We start from the raw sequence: 15096 nt of genomic DNA, 5'->3' as shown, positions 1-15096 counted from the left end.
TTCATTCAAAACTACAAGTCGGCAGCTTCAAAGGCTGCCTGACCTTGTAGTTTTCCATTCACAGAGCGCTGTGAATGGGTGGCCACCTTTAATTTTTTTTTAAATTTAGACAGCTAGTGGGTGGAGTAGAACCTCCGCTAGCTAGCACAGCGGGGATCAGGGTGGTGAGGGGCCAGTGCATTCATAACATGTTACACCCCAAATATGGGTGTAACATGTAACATGTTATGAAACGTGAACTTATCCTTTGACCCTCCAGTTTCACTGATACCTGACTTGCATTTCTGTGCATTTAGGAATATACAGTATGTGTTTATCATTTGTAAAGAAGGAATATGGCTTACAGAGGAAGTAAACCCTGATGGGTTTTACTTCCTTCCATTGCCCCACAAAATAAAAGCATAATGCGCTAGTATGCTTTGCATACCAGCACATTATGTGACACTTACCTGCAAATGAAGCCTGTGCTGTCCCCGCTGCAAGCTGCATCCATGTTCGCCCCTCTTGCTTCCGGGGCCGTGGACTCCGGCTCTGTTACTGGCTGGAGCTGCGCGACGTCACTCCCATGTATGCACGCGGGAGCCGCCAGTCACTCGCTTGCGAAGGGACGGCAGCTTTCCCCCCCATCTCCCCTACATCTTAAAGGACACAACATACAGGGATATGGGAAAGCATTATAGACATTGATACACGTGCACCCACACAGGTTGAACTGGATGGACTATTGTCTTTTTTCAGCCTTGCCTACTATGTAACTATGTGACTATCAATGAATCTAATTTTAAATGCAAGCAGTAAAAGTACCTACATTTGACTTAGTTTTAGCCCCATGTGATCCAAAATACAGAAGAACTCAGACCAGGACAAAAAGAACACTGAACTAATCAATCGTGCTGCAGTTCGCAAGGGCTAACAAGGGTTGTGCTGGCAACAGTGAGAGAGATAGCTATTCAGTTTTCTGCTTGTTTTACCTGCTCAGGAAAGAGGGGAAGGCCTAACATAACTGCAGCACAGAAAAATTCAGGTCTGAGTACATCTCAGGAATGGATGGGCAGAAATATAAATTGGTTGGCAGGAAAAATAGTTCCCATATGTCTATTAATCTGTATATTTAGTTTCTTGTTTTTAGAATATCTTTAAATAAAAATAGCACTTTAAATTAAAATACTTTTTGTTGTCGACTTGCTCATATCTCTTGATTGCTCTACATGCTTGTTACCATATAAAAAGGCTACCTATTTGACATCTTGGAAAATGAGGGTTTGGAGTCCTTTTTTAAACAACATCAAACACCTTTAAAATTGATGCATAATCATTGAAAACAACAATGTCAACAGTCATGTAGCCTACTTAACATTTTAAATGGTCTTTGCTTTAATTGATCTGCTACACTATGGAATTTACATGAAAGTGGCTCAAATGTGTTCACAAGGCTCTAGAACCCTCTCAACAATTACCTTGTAATTGCTGCTTGCATAGAAGATAGAGTGGCCAATTAAGGAGTCTATAATGTGATGGAGAGGTGGAACAAGTAGTTAAAACTTAATTTCGTCATTTTGTACAGTTCAATTCAATTTTTTAAGTTGTTTAAGCATTCAGTCAAAGATCATTGTAATTGGCGGAAGTAAGACATATTATATACAAAAATATGGTTATAATGGATGTATTAGTCAGTTATCAAATGATACATCTATTAAAAGCCTGCTTGCAATCTGTATATAAACATTATGTCTTTTCTTGGAATATGCTTGATGATGATTATTGAGTTCTAAATACGCTTTTATGTGCCAGTTCCTAAATGGTCATGGAACTCAGTATCTATAGACATGGTCTTGCAGCTGAATCCTGGTTTGATTGTACTCCTTCAGCTGTAGTCAGCTGTAGTTGCTAGATTTATTCCTAAAAGCAGTATTAAAGCCAAAGCAGCCCAGCATCTATCCAAAATCAATTTGTAAGTTTTCATTAGCAAGACCAAAAATAAAAACAATGATCTAAGTGAGATAGAGAAGAAGCTTTTATCTGCAACTTATGGTGTTAGTAAATCCTAATGGCAGCATTAAATTTACATGGAGGTACCATGTCCAAAAAGATGGTGGCTCCTGATTTGGCTTTTAAAGATAAAGGATGCAAATAGTCTTGGTAAAAGTTTCAATATACTGCACATAAATCATTTATTTTATGATTGATGACTTGCCTTTTAAAATAGTTGCAAATAGTATCTCTACTCAATACAGTTTATTAAATCCTGCTTGTTATTGCATTTTTTTGTGTGTGTGTGCCTCATCAGACTTTGTTTTTTGAAAATTCTGACGGACCTAGTAATGGAACATGTTCTAAATATTTCCGACGGAAGCAATTCCTTTCAGGAAACCCGCTCATCTGTATGCTGTTCCGACATACCAAAAACGATGCATGCTCTGAAGCCAGTACGAGACGGAAGCTATTGGCTACTGGCTATTGCACTTCCTTTTCCTAGTCCCATCATACGTGTTGTATGTCACCGCGTTCTGGATGGTCGGACTGTGTGTAGGCAAGACGGATTGAGCGTAATTCCATCGGAGTTCCGTCAGAGAAAGCTTCGGAGTTTCTTCCAACTGCAAAACCGGTCGTGTGTACAGGGCAATAGGGCTATATCCATGTGTGAACCCTCTGACTAGTTCTGCATAGAACGAGAAGGGAGATGCTGCTAAAATGTATCCAGGAAACCCAGAAATAAAAGGCAGCTGAGCTCACCCCTTTCTAAATATGTTGTTTGGTGCATTCTATGGCATAAAATAGAGGTCATTTGTCTTCCCTCTCGGGAACCAATTGTTTTTCCCCTCTTCAACTCTACTTTACAACAGCAAACTAAGAAAGACTTTAATTAATGCTGGCCTATTATTTTACTTATCCACGCATGCGTGTGCTAACACTAGAATTCAATAATGACTTAGCAAGTCATTTATGAATCCTCACTTCTCTTAGCATTGCACCTCCTACAGGGGGGAATGTTAAATAAGCCTTATCTGACAGCTTTAAAGGAATTATATGGTTAAGGTATATAATTTCATTAGATACCCTCATCAATATAATAGCAATACAAACAATAGTAATTAACCCCTTCACGCCGGCGCAACTAAAAAAAAGCAGCCTTTAGTTTGAAGGGACTATACCAAGGTGATGCATGCAGCTACAGACATCACCAGGTACTGTTTCTTTTAGAGCCGACGGTCAGCTTTCTTGTGACAGCAGCTGCTTGGCTGTTATCCCAAGCAGTGGGAGGGGACGTCCCCCTCCCGCCAGCTTCTACAACTTGCCTGGGCTCTCCCATCACAAGCGACCATTCGCCACTTCCACCGGCTGGCTGGAGACCCGGATCCATTAACCCGAAAGCAATGTCATGGCATCACTTACGGTTTACTGAAGACTTAAAGGTGCCAAATTAAAAAAATTACAGTTTTCAAAACTGCCGAACATTTTTTTTGAATGTTTTGAATGTATTTAACTGCAAAGGATGGATTTGGGGTCTTATAGACCCCAGATCTCCATAAAGAGTACCTGTCACTGCCTATTACTGTCACAAGGGATTACTGTAACAAGGGATGTTTACATTCCTTGTGACAGCAATAAAAGTGATAAAATAATACAAATAAAGGGACAGTGTAAAAAAAATATATAGAAAGAATGTAAAGCGCCCCATCCCCCTGTGCTCGTGCGCAGAAGCGAACACATGCGCAAATCGCGCCCGCAAATGTAAACAGTGTTCAAACCACACATGTGAGGTATCGCCACGATCATTAGAGTGAGAGCAATAATTCTAGCACAAGACCTCCTCTATACCTCTAAACTGGTAAACTGTTGAAATTTTTTAAAGCATCACCTATAGAGATTTTTAAGTCTTGTAGTTTGCATGACATGTTAGATATCTATTTACTCGGCAGAACATAATTTCACATTATACAAAAAAATTGGGCTAACTTTACTGTTTTGTTTTTTTTAATTCATGAAAGTGTATTTCTTCCAAAGAAATGGAAAGACCGCTGCGCAAATACAGTGTGACATAAAATATTGAAACGATCGCCATTTTATTCTCTATTCTAATATATCTATATCTATAGATATAGATATATCTATAGATATAGATATATATATATACATATCTATATGTATATATATATATATATATATATCTATATCTATAGATATATATATATATATATATATATATATATATATATATATATATATATATATCTATATCTATAGATATATATATATATATATATATATATATATATATATATATATATATATATATATATATATAATGTTTGGGGGTTCTAAGTGAATTTCTAGCAAAAAAATTAAATTGTAAGCAACAAGTGTCAGAAAAAGGTTTAGACATGAAGGGGTAATGACAAATATAAGATTACTTGAAAAGTATCCTTTCTAGTTGTGAGTGCTACCTGTCTGCTGGTCATCACTTTATATATTCCCTGCATGCTTTCCAGCTTCTACTCTGCTGTTTACTTTCATTTTCTAAGGACTGCTTATCCCATGGTACCTTGCTGCCTTCAAACAGTGATTTCTGTACTGACTCTGCCTCTTAAACCCCTCCACTTAGCACCTCTGTAGTCCAGAAGGCAGGCTCTGTGAAATGTTTGACATAGCAGTGCCTACTCATAGGGCATAGTAAATATGTTGTCACAAATTTGCACGCCCACAGAGACTAGCTAACTGCGACGTGCGTTCCATGACCGGGGTATATGAGGAACTAAGGGAATAAGGGGGAACTTATACTGAGCATGTAAGACTGGCTGTAGTATTTTCACAGCCTGCACTACCTTTGGCCACCACTAGAGGGAAACTCCACTCCAATCCAGCTAGCTGGCCACACACAGGCAGATACGAATCTTACATACAATCTGGTGCACTCTAAGGGTTGAGGAACAGTCTAGCAATTACTACACACTTCTAGGGTTCCTCCAGCTATCCTGCAAGCTTGAACTCTGGTGTTAATCACCCTTGCCACTGTCCCCACACCCACACACCAGACACACAATAAATGATAGCCTGCTACCACCCAACAGTTTGTCCGCAGACTGGTCTGCTGAGCCACCACACACACAGATCTCCGTCTGGCAGATCTGTTAGCTTACAATCTGCATGCAATCTGCCAACACACAGTGCAATTGCATACCTATTGGCACGTAACTTAGACCGAGTACTTAGGCACTAAAATACAACAACCTCTCCAGAGATATGAGTCCTAGCTTAGGGATAAAAACAGAAATAAACTTTACCGAAGTCTATCCTTTCGTAGAAGCATACTGGAAGATGTGGGAACTCCCCAGTTTCGAACTGGCTTCGTGGAAGAACAATGTCCATATCTCAGGCTACCCAATTTATTTAAATATGGATGTGGGCTGGACTTTAGCCCTTGGCCAATCAACCCTGGGGGGTGTTCCTGTCTCAGCCCACAAATGTTTTGTGTTCTGAAATGACCAGAGTCAAATTGGCCCAGAACGGTGCTGATTGCTGGGTCATGGATAGGATTTTCGATACCAGCACATCAGTCCGATCGCAACAGTACCAATCACTGCCTGCCTGCTGCAATCAGGCGCCATATAACGGTTTTGTGTGGTTCCCTAGGAGTTACATGTACACGTAAAGAGTTACATGTACACGTAACCAATCACGTGTACGATCAAAAGGAATTATTTTCATCTCTCTGCTGTTAATATTTTAGCTTTTATGAGAGATAAAATAGGTTCCTTAGATCTCTATTAATCAAAGCTTGCAGACTGGCTGGGGCCTTGCGAATGCCCCCTGCGGATCAATGTAGCCAAAATGACTAGCAGTTTTCTTTGAAGCCTCAGGATGGTGGCAATCTGTTTACTCTAATGGAAACTTTTATTGGCATCTAGGTGTCACTTCGATCCTAGAAAAAACTATCTCTGTCCTTTTCAAATGCTAATGAAAGACATATGTGCATGACTGACATAGAATACTATATTTTTAATAACCCAGAATTAAACTACATCTACAATTACACTACTTCTACAGATCACAAGACATCTTATTAGGGCAAAACTATCCTACGCTTACATTTTCGTCACATATGTGTCACAAACGTCAAGGAACTAAATGTGTGGGGATCTTCACAAACTAAGTTTATAAACCTCAAGATCAATTAGATTAATAAGAGTTGGCTAGAAATAAATAAATAAAATACAATTTGGAAATGGATATATGCATTTACCTTTTGACCATAGATATGCTTTAAGTTAAAGTAAGTATTACATAGTGATACCCGCTAACCAAAACATGCAGCTGCAGTAGGAAAGCAAGGTATGAACACTTTAATATTTTCTGGATGTTTACTGAGTTCAGCAAACATATAACACATAAAATTGCTCTGTGCATATTAAATGTAATTATTATTTTTTTTTTTTTTTTTGCTCAATTCCTCTTCAGGTTAAAATAAATTGACACATGGAAGGAATGTATACATTTCAAAAAGGTTTCTGTAGATATACAGCAAATAACAGTCCCACATAATCAAATCAATTGTCAGAATTTGACAGTTTCATAGACAGTGTTATGAAAATGAAATATGACATTGGCTATTGTACCATATTTTTCCAGTATTATTGGAAATTCAGGATTAAGGGTTCCAGTTAAACTGCTGGGAGAAACATGAGTTGTTTTTTTGTTTTGACAAAGGACATTTTAAAGTAGCTGTCAGGTCACATCAACATTTTCCAGCACGGACACAATGGGAGCGATAAACTGCCCAGAAGCTTTACAGAAGATTTATTCTGAAAAGTTCCAGGTTGTTTAAAACTGTTTGAATATGATATATAGATGTCAGTTTCTGTTACTCCTCGGTTTGCAGTATCAACCATTTATTTATTTATTTTTTTTATATTCTGATGTCCCAAGGAGAGGCTATAGAAACAATTATGTACATGGAAACTGATCAATATGGCTCCAGAGAAGGTATTTCCAGGGACATAAAGGACAAAATACAATATAGACAAACTTTAAAAACTTTAAAAATTTACTCCAACAGCAGTCTGTATGATTCTCATTGCAATCTGCTGGATCTGGCTTTATTTAAAGTGGTTACAAACCCTCACATATACCCAGTGAAGTGAACAGCCTGAGGTGATAAATGGAGATGAAACAAATCCACCTACACAGGTTTTACTTGTTTATCTGCAGTATTCTGCCAGAGAAATGACACTCAGAGCTTTGACGAAAGATAAGTAAACACCACAGATATATGTGCTTAGTTCAAACTCCATGACTGGGGTTTACAACCACTTTAAAGCAGATTTCAGACTTTGCCCACACTAGAAAAAGTGACAGATTTTCTGCATAGCAGATGCAAAACCTGCCCGTACTTTTCTTGCATTCCATTGCTGTCAAAATCTACTGCTACAGTGTGGCCAAATTTACACAAGGAAAGACAAGCCCTCCTTCCCTCAATGTGACAGTGTTTATGCCTGAAAATCAGCTGTTCCAACACTAAACAGTAAACTTTGTATAAAACTTTAACCATAAATTTGTGTTATCAGCGCTTAGGTAAACTGTTACAGAAAATCTGCCCCAGCAGCTACTCCAAATGCACTCCCTAAAATGCACACACAACTGTTACATATGATAAGAATAATGAAAAGCGCTTCCTCAGCCCCAAACCATGACCAAACTAAATAAAAAATGTAGCATATTGGAATAACAGATATTCCAAAAAGAATTCCAGTGTCAGTGTCCTTAAAAACAATCTTGTGCTCCAAAAAGTCCACAAGGTTCCAAACAGACTCAGTGCTTTAAGTGCTGTACTGTTACACAACAGTATTGTGATCCCACGTGCCCATGTAAGTATCAAATGTACCAGAGAATAATGACCCTAGGGTATAATCAGGTCAAAACCTGTTTATTTAAACATAGGGTGTCACTGCTTTGTATCAGGACAAATATCAGGACTTCGCCACCTTATAACTAGGACCAGGAATGCAGTTGTCCACCTCAGGTTCTGTGCCCCCAATACGGTTCAAACATGGGAATGCTTCTCTAGGCCAAATGTCTTGTGCAGCATTGTAGTAAACTTTAAACTTTGTATAAAACTGAAATCGAAAATTGTTTTGTGTTACTAGTGCTTAGGTAAACTGTGATATAAAGTCTGCCCTAGCAGCTGCTCCAGAAGCACGAAATGAAATGTGCACACAACTGTTACATGTGATAAGAATAATGAGCAGCACTTCCTCAGCCCCAAACCCTGAGCAAAATAAATAAAAATGTAACATATAAATATACAAATTATTTAATAACAGATATCCCCAAAAAATCCAGTGCTCCAATGTTAGTGTCCACAAACACAATCTTGTGCTCTAGAAGGTCCACAAGGTGCCAAACAGACTCTGTTCTCAGTGCTTCAAGTGCTGTATAGATACAAAACAGTATGGTGATCCCACATGCCCCGTGCCCTTGGCTGGACAAGACATTCGGCCCAAAGAAGCATTCCCATGTTTGCGCTGTATTGGGGTACAGAGCTTGAGATGGAGAGTTCCATTCCTGGTCCTGGTTATAAGGTGATGAAGATCTGGTCCTTGTTCTGATACAAAGCTGTGGCATCCTATGTTTAAATGAGAGGGCTTTGACTTATTTTTAACCTAGGGTCATTACTCTTTGATGAGTTTGATACTTACATGGGGTATGTGGGAACACCATATAGTACACCATAAAATACCATACGTAAAATACCATATGCATACATGTATACTCTGTAACCATGTTTACTTGAGACACAAAGTTCTTTAATGCAATGAGAGCTGTATAATAAGTGTCTGCTGCTGGCTGAGTATGGAAACTATATAGAGCTTTCTTTTGGTGGTATTTGATCACCTCTGCAGTTTTTATTTTTTCGCTATAAACAAAAAAAATAGTGACAATTTTGAAAAAAACACAATATTTTGTACTTTTTGCCATACTAAGTATCCCAAAAAAATAAAAAAATAAAAAATTGCTTCATCAGTTTAGGCCAATATGTATTCTTCTGCATATTTTTGGTAAAAAAAATCCCAATAAGCATCTATTGATTGGTTTGCACAAAAGTTATAGCATCTACAAAATAGGGGATAGATTTATGGCATTTTTATTATTATTTTTTTTTTACTAGCAATGGTGGTGATCTGCTATTTTTATCAGGACTGCAACATTGCGACTGACACATCGGACACTTTTGACACTTTTTTGGAACCAGTGACATTTATACTGCGATCAGAGCTAAAAATAGTCACTGATTACTGTATAAATGTCACTGGCAGGGAAGGGGTTAACACTAGGGGGGTGATCAAGGGGTTAACTGTGTTCCCTATGTGTGTTTCTAACTGTGGGGGGAATGTGGCTGACTAGAGGAGGAGAGAGATTGTTGTTCATAGGAACACACAATCTCTCTCCTCTCCCCTGACTGAACTGGGATTTGTGTGTTTATACACACAGATGCCGGTTCTGTCTCTGTCATGAGCGATTGTGGCTGCCCGGCGATCATCGCTGGGCATGCGCATAGGCTCTGGGGACACGTTGCGTGTGCATGTGCCTGCTACAGTTTCTTAAAGAGCCAACGTACAGCTATGATGGCTCGCCCAGGGGAGCCAACTTGCTGCAGTATAACTGCGGCGGCTGGTCGGGAAGTGGTTAAAAGCATACTTAGCAGAGAGCCTTTTTTTCATCTTCAACCCTAACCAATGATCCAGAAGGAAAGTGTACTTCTCTTGCACATTTCCAATCAATATATATGTTACTTTTAGCATGTTCATGTTTAACAGTACTGTATTAGCCATTGATGATTTCAGAGGCAAAAGACTTTGTGGGAGTGATATGTCTACAACATGTAGTTTAGTGTGCTTTTATCTGTCTTGTAGTAGCTCTACTGGTGATGCTTGTGTAGTCACATGTACAGTATAGTCACTCTGTAGACATGTAATAACTCTCTAGTAAACAATTTTTAAAATTTCTCCATTAGAGTTTCAGTCTGAAGAACTCCTTTAGATCCCTTTCACACTCCAAATATGCTGCTTGCAGGACTTTTTTAACGTTCCACAAGCGCACCACCTGGGTGTGAAAGCACCCATTGCAATTAAGGCGCTATTTCTAGCACTAAAACGCCTGAAAACTGCCTCAGTGTGAAAGGGGTCCTAAAGTTTCTATTGAATCTCTCAATCTCTACATTTGCTTGTGGGTAATAACCTGAGTATTTCCTGTACACATTATTTCTCTCTGTCTGGAAGGGCTCAAAATCAGATCAAACAATTGTGGTCTATTTTCAGACATTAGTTCCTTTGGGTTATCTTCCCTGCTGAAGACTGTAGAGAAAAATGTAATAACTGTAGCAGATGGTATATTTAAAACAAATGCAATTTCTGGACATTTACTGTAATAGTGCATTAATGCTATAGCAAATCAGCAATCCATGGGTGCAGCACCAATAAGATCAATAGCAAATGTCTCACAAACAGAATCAGGAAAAGGTACTGGAATGTGCATGACAGTAGATTTGTCATGAATCTGACAATACAAGGTTGAATGACAGTACTTCAGCATCCATGCCTGGCCATCAGTATAGTTCACAAAGTCTTTGCTTTGAGCAGCATTTAGAAGTATTCAGTTTCCATTCTGGAAATGCAATGAACTTTAGAACAATTTCATGGTACAGTATTTGTCATGGAGATCCAGGGCTGGTATGTATACAATTATTGAAAACACCAGTCTTGAAAATAATAGGGCACTAAAGCTAATCCACAAAGTACACACTTGAAACAGAACAGGCCATTGTGATTAATAAATGCAGGGATGTTCCTATTGTCCTTTTCCATCAAAACCTGACAATATGCACTTTTGAAGATCGACACTAGAAAAAAGTTAGTTCCTCTGAGTTCTGAAAATATTTCCTGACCAAATGGCAAGAGTGACTAGCCATGTCAACAGCTTTATTTAATTTATAAAGGTCAACACACATTTTGAATCGCATCTTGTTTCATGGCATCCTAAGTTCTAGGGAACTTGGAATGGTTTCACATCTGATTGCACTTTAATTGTTTGTACAACAATCTTTGCATAGCCCAACGAGGTATTGCTAAATGGTGGGATTTTAAAACTGGTGGCATTGAGGTACTTGGAGCTGTTTTAATAAGACTATCCAATAATTGTAGACTCAGCACATCAAAAATCCCTGCCCAGTATAGTGATGCCTTTCTTTACATTATAGAATTTAGCATGCACACTAGTTGATTGAAATGTTACAGTCACTGTCAGGCAACCAATACAAGGGATATGGTCACTAAGATAATTAACCAGTTTCAGTGGTTGATTGGCAAAGTGCATGTGGTAGCTTTTCTCAGGAAGTATAGAGAGAACATATCCTGTGTCCAGCAATAGGATAATGGAGTAGCTTTATTAACAGAAGCAGTGGTAATAGCTACAGTGTACAAACATTTATCTGAAAAGTAAGCATCACAGGGCATGGACATGGGGCAACCTCTAGGGCAGTAATTTCATGATTCTGTCTAGCAGTTAAAGCAGGGATTTTTTTTTCAAAGTGTTCTATTGTCTTGCAATTACAGCACTGTGTATCTTTTACAGGGCATAGAGGATAGTTTACAATGTGCTGTATTGAGACACACCTGAAGCTATATTTGATCTGTGTAAAATATGTGCTGCCCTGCATTGCAGTTTAGACATATTGTGTGATATACCTTTTTATTGGGTCTGAGTAAGTTTTGTATGAGAGGCAAATTTTCAATTCACAGCCTGTATGGTTCCAGTAGTCCTCTGACTAAGGTTTAACCACAGTAGTTTCACTTTGGCTTGCAATTGTACTTGCCTTTTCTAGAATTATGTTCGAAGAGCCATCTTTATCTAACACAAACTTGTTTCTTGCTAGTTGCTATAACGCAATAGAGTTTTCTACTTATTGATCTCTTTTCATTTAATCTTAGAGCACCAAACTCACAAGTAACAATTAACACTCATAAAATAGTTGTAAATCTTTGAAATGAAAAATGAACAAAGCATATGTTCATAAAAAGTGTACATACCTTAGTCAGTAGCAAATAGTGTGGATCCTGGCTGCTGTCTACTTCCCCTGCAATTTGTATCTAACTTTTCTGACAGTTTTCCCTGACACCAGGCAACCCCCCCAGCACACAGCAGCTGATAGACAGCCTTAGATATGCATGTTTCATCGTGAGGCTGTGTAGAGTGGGGTGTGTCCATCCCGTCTACTCAGGTGTCAGATTACACCAGGTCCTATGCTCTGTGCTGTGCAATGTGGAACCTGGGGAAATACCATCTGATGCTTGTAACTTACAGTAGAAGGCTTTGGAGGAAAGTTGGTTGTAGCTAGGAAGGTACTGCTTATGTGAGAGGATTGGCTTAACCACTTCAGCCCCGGAAGAATTTACCCCCTTCCTGACCAGAGAACTATTTGCGATTCGGCACTGCGTCGCTTTAACTGACAATTACACAGTCGTGCGACATGGCTCCCAAACAAAATTGACGTCTTTTTTTTCCCCACAAATAGAGCTTTCTTTTGGTGGTATTTGATCACTCTGCAGTTTTTATTTTTTGCGCTATAAAAAAAAAAATAGCGACAACTTTGGAAAAAAACGCATTATTTTTTACTTTTTGCTATAATAAATATCCCCAAAAAATATTTAAAAAACATTTTTTTCCTCAGTTTAGGCTGATATGTATTCTTCTACATATTTTTGGTAAAAAAATAAGCGTTTATTGATTGGTTTGCGCAAAAGTTATAGCGTCTACAAAATAGTTTTATGGCATTTTTATTGATATTTTTTTTTTTTATTAGTAATGGCGGTGATCAGTGATTTTTATCATGACTGCGACATTATGGCGGACACATCAGACAATTTTGACACATTTTTGGGACCATTGGCATTAATACAGCGATCAATGCTAAAAAATTGCATTGATTACTGTAAAAATGTCACTGGCAGTGAAGGGGTTAACCACTAGGTGGTGGTGTAGGGGTTAAGTGTGTCCAAGGGAGTGTTTCTAACTGTGGGGGGGAGGGGCTGTGTGTTACACTACACTGATCGCTGCTCCCGATCACAGGGAGCAGAGATCAGTGACAGTGTCACTAGGCAGAATGGGGAGATGCTTGTTTACATTAGCATCTCCCCGTTCTTCCTCACCATGAGACGATCGTGGGTATCCCCTTTAAGAGGCGCCTGCGAGACGTCTCTTAAAGGGCAATGTACACCTACGTTAATCTGCCTGTATGTGCCCTTCTGCCGCAGTATATCTGTGTGAGGCAGTCGGGAAGCGGTTAATCACTGTGTATCACCTAAAGCTGGTCACTGGGAAGTGGTCTCACTTTAAAGCTGCTGTAATTTGTACTGCAGATTAGGCATTTTGTTAATCTTGCTGTCATTTTTTAACTGTCCTGCTTCCAAACAGTGAAAAGGAAAAGTATGCATTCAAGCAGCAGGTAAATCATCCTGATTAGCAGAAAGTATGTAATTCTCAAACATGCTTTGATGAAGGCTTCATAGCCGAAACACGTCAGCATATAGCCTGTACCTGTGTAATCATGGAACAAAAAAAGTATTTTTATTCAAGAGCATCCGAGTCGCCAGCCTTCCTGATTTAATAATTCTCAAATATAGATCCAAGCCAGGAAAAAATCATCCTTGTCGTCAATCTTATTGTGTCCTGTAGTGCTTTATTAACAAGTTCAAGTATCCATGAAACAGATTGCCAGTGTATGATAACAGCAAAAAGAACTGGAACTGACTTGTACAGATTAGAGAAAATATTATATGTAACAACTATAAAAAGTGACATCTACAGGCCAAAATTCTGAACACTAGAACACATAATGCAATTCTGTCCAACAATATGTCTTCCATAGGGATGAGCCGAACACCCTGCAGTTCAGTTCGCACCAGAACATGCGAACAGACAAAATATGTGTGCGAACATGCGAACATCGTTAAAATCTATGGAACATGAATGTGAAAAATCAAAAGTGTTCATTTTAAAGGCTTATATGCAAGGTATTGCCATAAAAAGTGTATGGGGACTCGGGTACTGCCCCAGGGGACATGTATCAATGCAAAAAAAAGTTTTTAAAACAGCCATTTTTTCAGCAGTGATTTTAATAATGCTTAAAGTGAAACAATAAAAATGAAATATTCCGCTAAATATTGTGCCGGGGGTCCCCTTAGTCTGCCTGTAAAGTATGCATCTTTGCTATGTTTATAACAGTACCACAGCAAAATGACATTTCTAAAGGAAAAAATGTCATTTAAAATTGCTTGCGGCTGTAATGTATTGTCAGATCCTGACAATGTACATAAAAAAAATCATTGAAAAAAGCTGTGAGTCCCCCCTCCAGTCCATTACCAGGTCCTTTGGGTCTGGTATGGATCTTAAGGGGAACCCGGTGCCAAAATGTAAAAAAAAGGCGTGGGATCCCCCTCAAAATCCATACTAGATTATATGAGCATACAACCTGGCAGGCCCCATGAATTGTATCCCTACCCATTCACTTAGATGTTAAAGGGGGCTTCTAGATTCCGATAAGCCCCCTTCCCGCAGACCCCCAAAACCACCGGGCAAGGGTTGGGGTGATGAGGCCCTTGTCCCTATTAAAATGGGGACAAGGTGCTTTGGGGACGACCCTGGTACGGTTCAGGAGGGGGCACTCTCTCATCCCCCCCTTTTTCTGCGGCTTGCCAGGTTGCGTGCTCGGAAAAGGACCTGGTATGGATTTTGGGTGGACCATGCCATTTTTTTTAATTTTGGTGCAGGGTTCCCCTTAACCACTTCAATACACTGTGTTATATATCAAATACACTGCCTGCACTGACTGAATATAGAGTCTACACTGAATACATAGTCTACGCTAAATATATATATATTAGACTGACTGTATCTTGACTATTGCTCTCCTTTATTTGCATGTGTAGGCCATTGAAACAAACTTCACGTAGCTCATTTGTAAACTTTGTTGCACTTGTGTTTTAAAAATGACCAGAATAAAATCATGGAATACAAAAAATGTGATGCTCTTGCTACAGACAAGTG

At 38.9% G+C, this 15096-nt stretch overlaps 1 protein-coding gene across 1 annotated transcript in view; it reads left to right on the top strand.

The window, feature by feature from the left end:
- IL1RAPL1 (interleukin 1 receptor accessory protein like 1) overlaps nucleotides 1-15096 on the top strand; it is a 2301818-nt gene that overhangs the window by 1323993 nt on the left and 962729 nt on the right. The gene's annotated exons all lie outside the window — the stretch shown is intronic.

The sequence above is a fragment of the Aquarana catesbeiana genome, linkage group LG02 (genome assembly GCF_042186555.1).
Source record: "Aquarana catesbeiana isolate 2022-GZ linkage group LG02, ASM4218655v1, whole genome shotgun sequence".
NCBI classification, from domain to species: Eukaryota; Metazoa; Chordata; class Amphibia; order Anura; family Ranidae; genus Aquarana; species Aquarana catesbeiana.
Note: the sequence above shows the minus strand (reverse complement) of the source record. Positions and strands in the feature narration are given on the sequence as shown.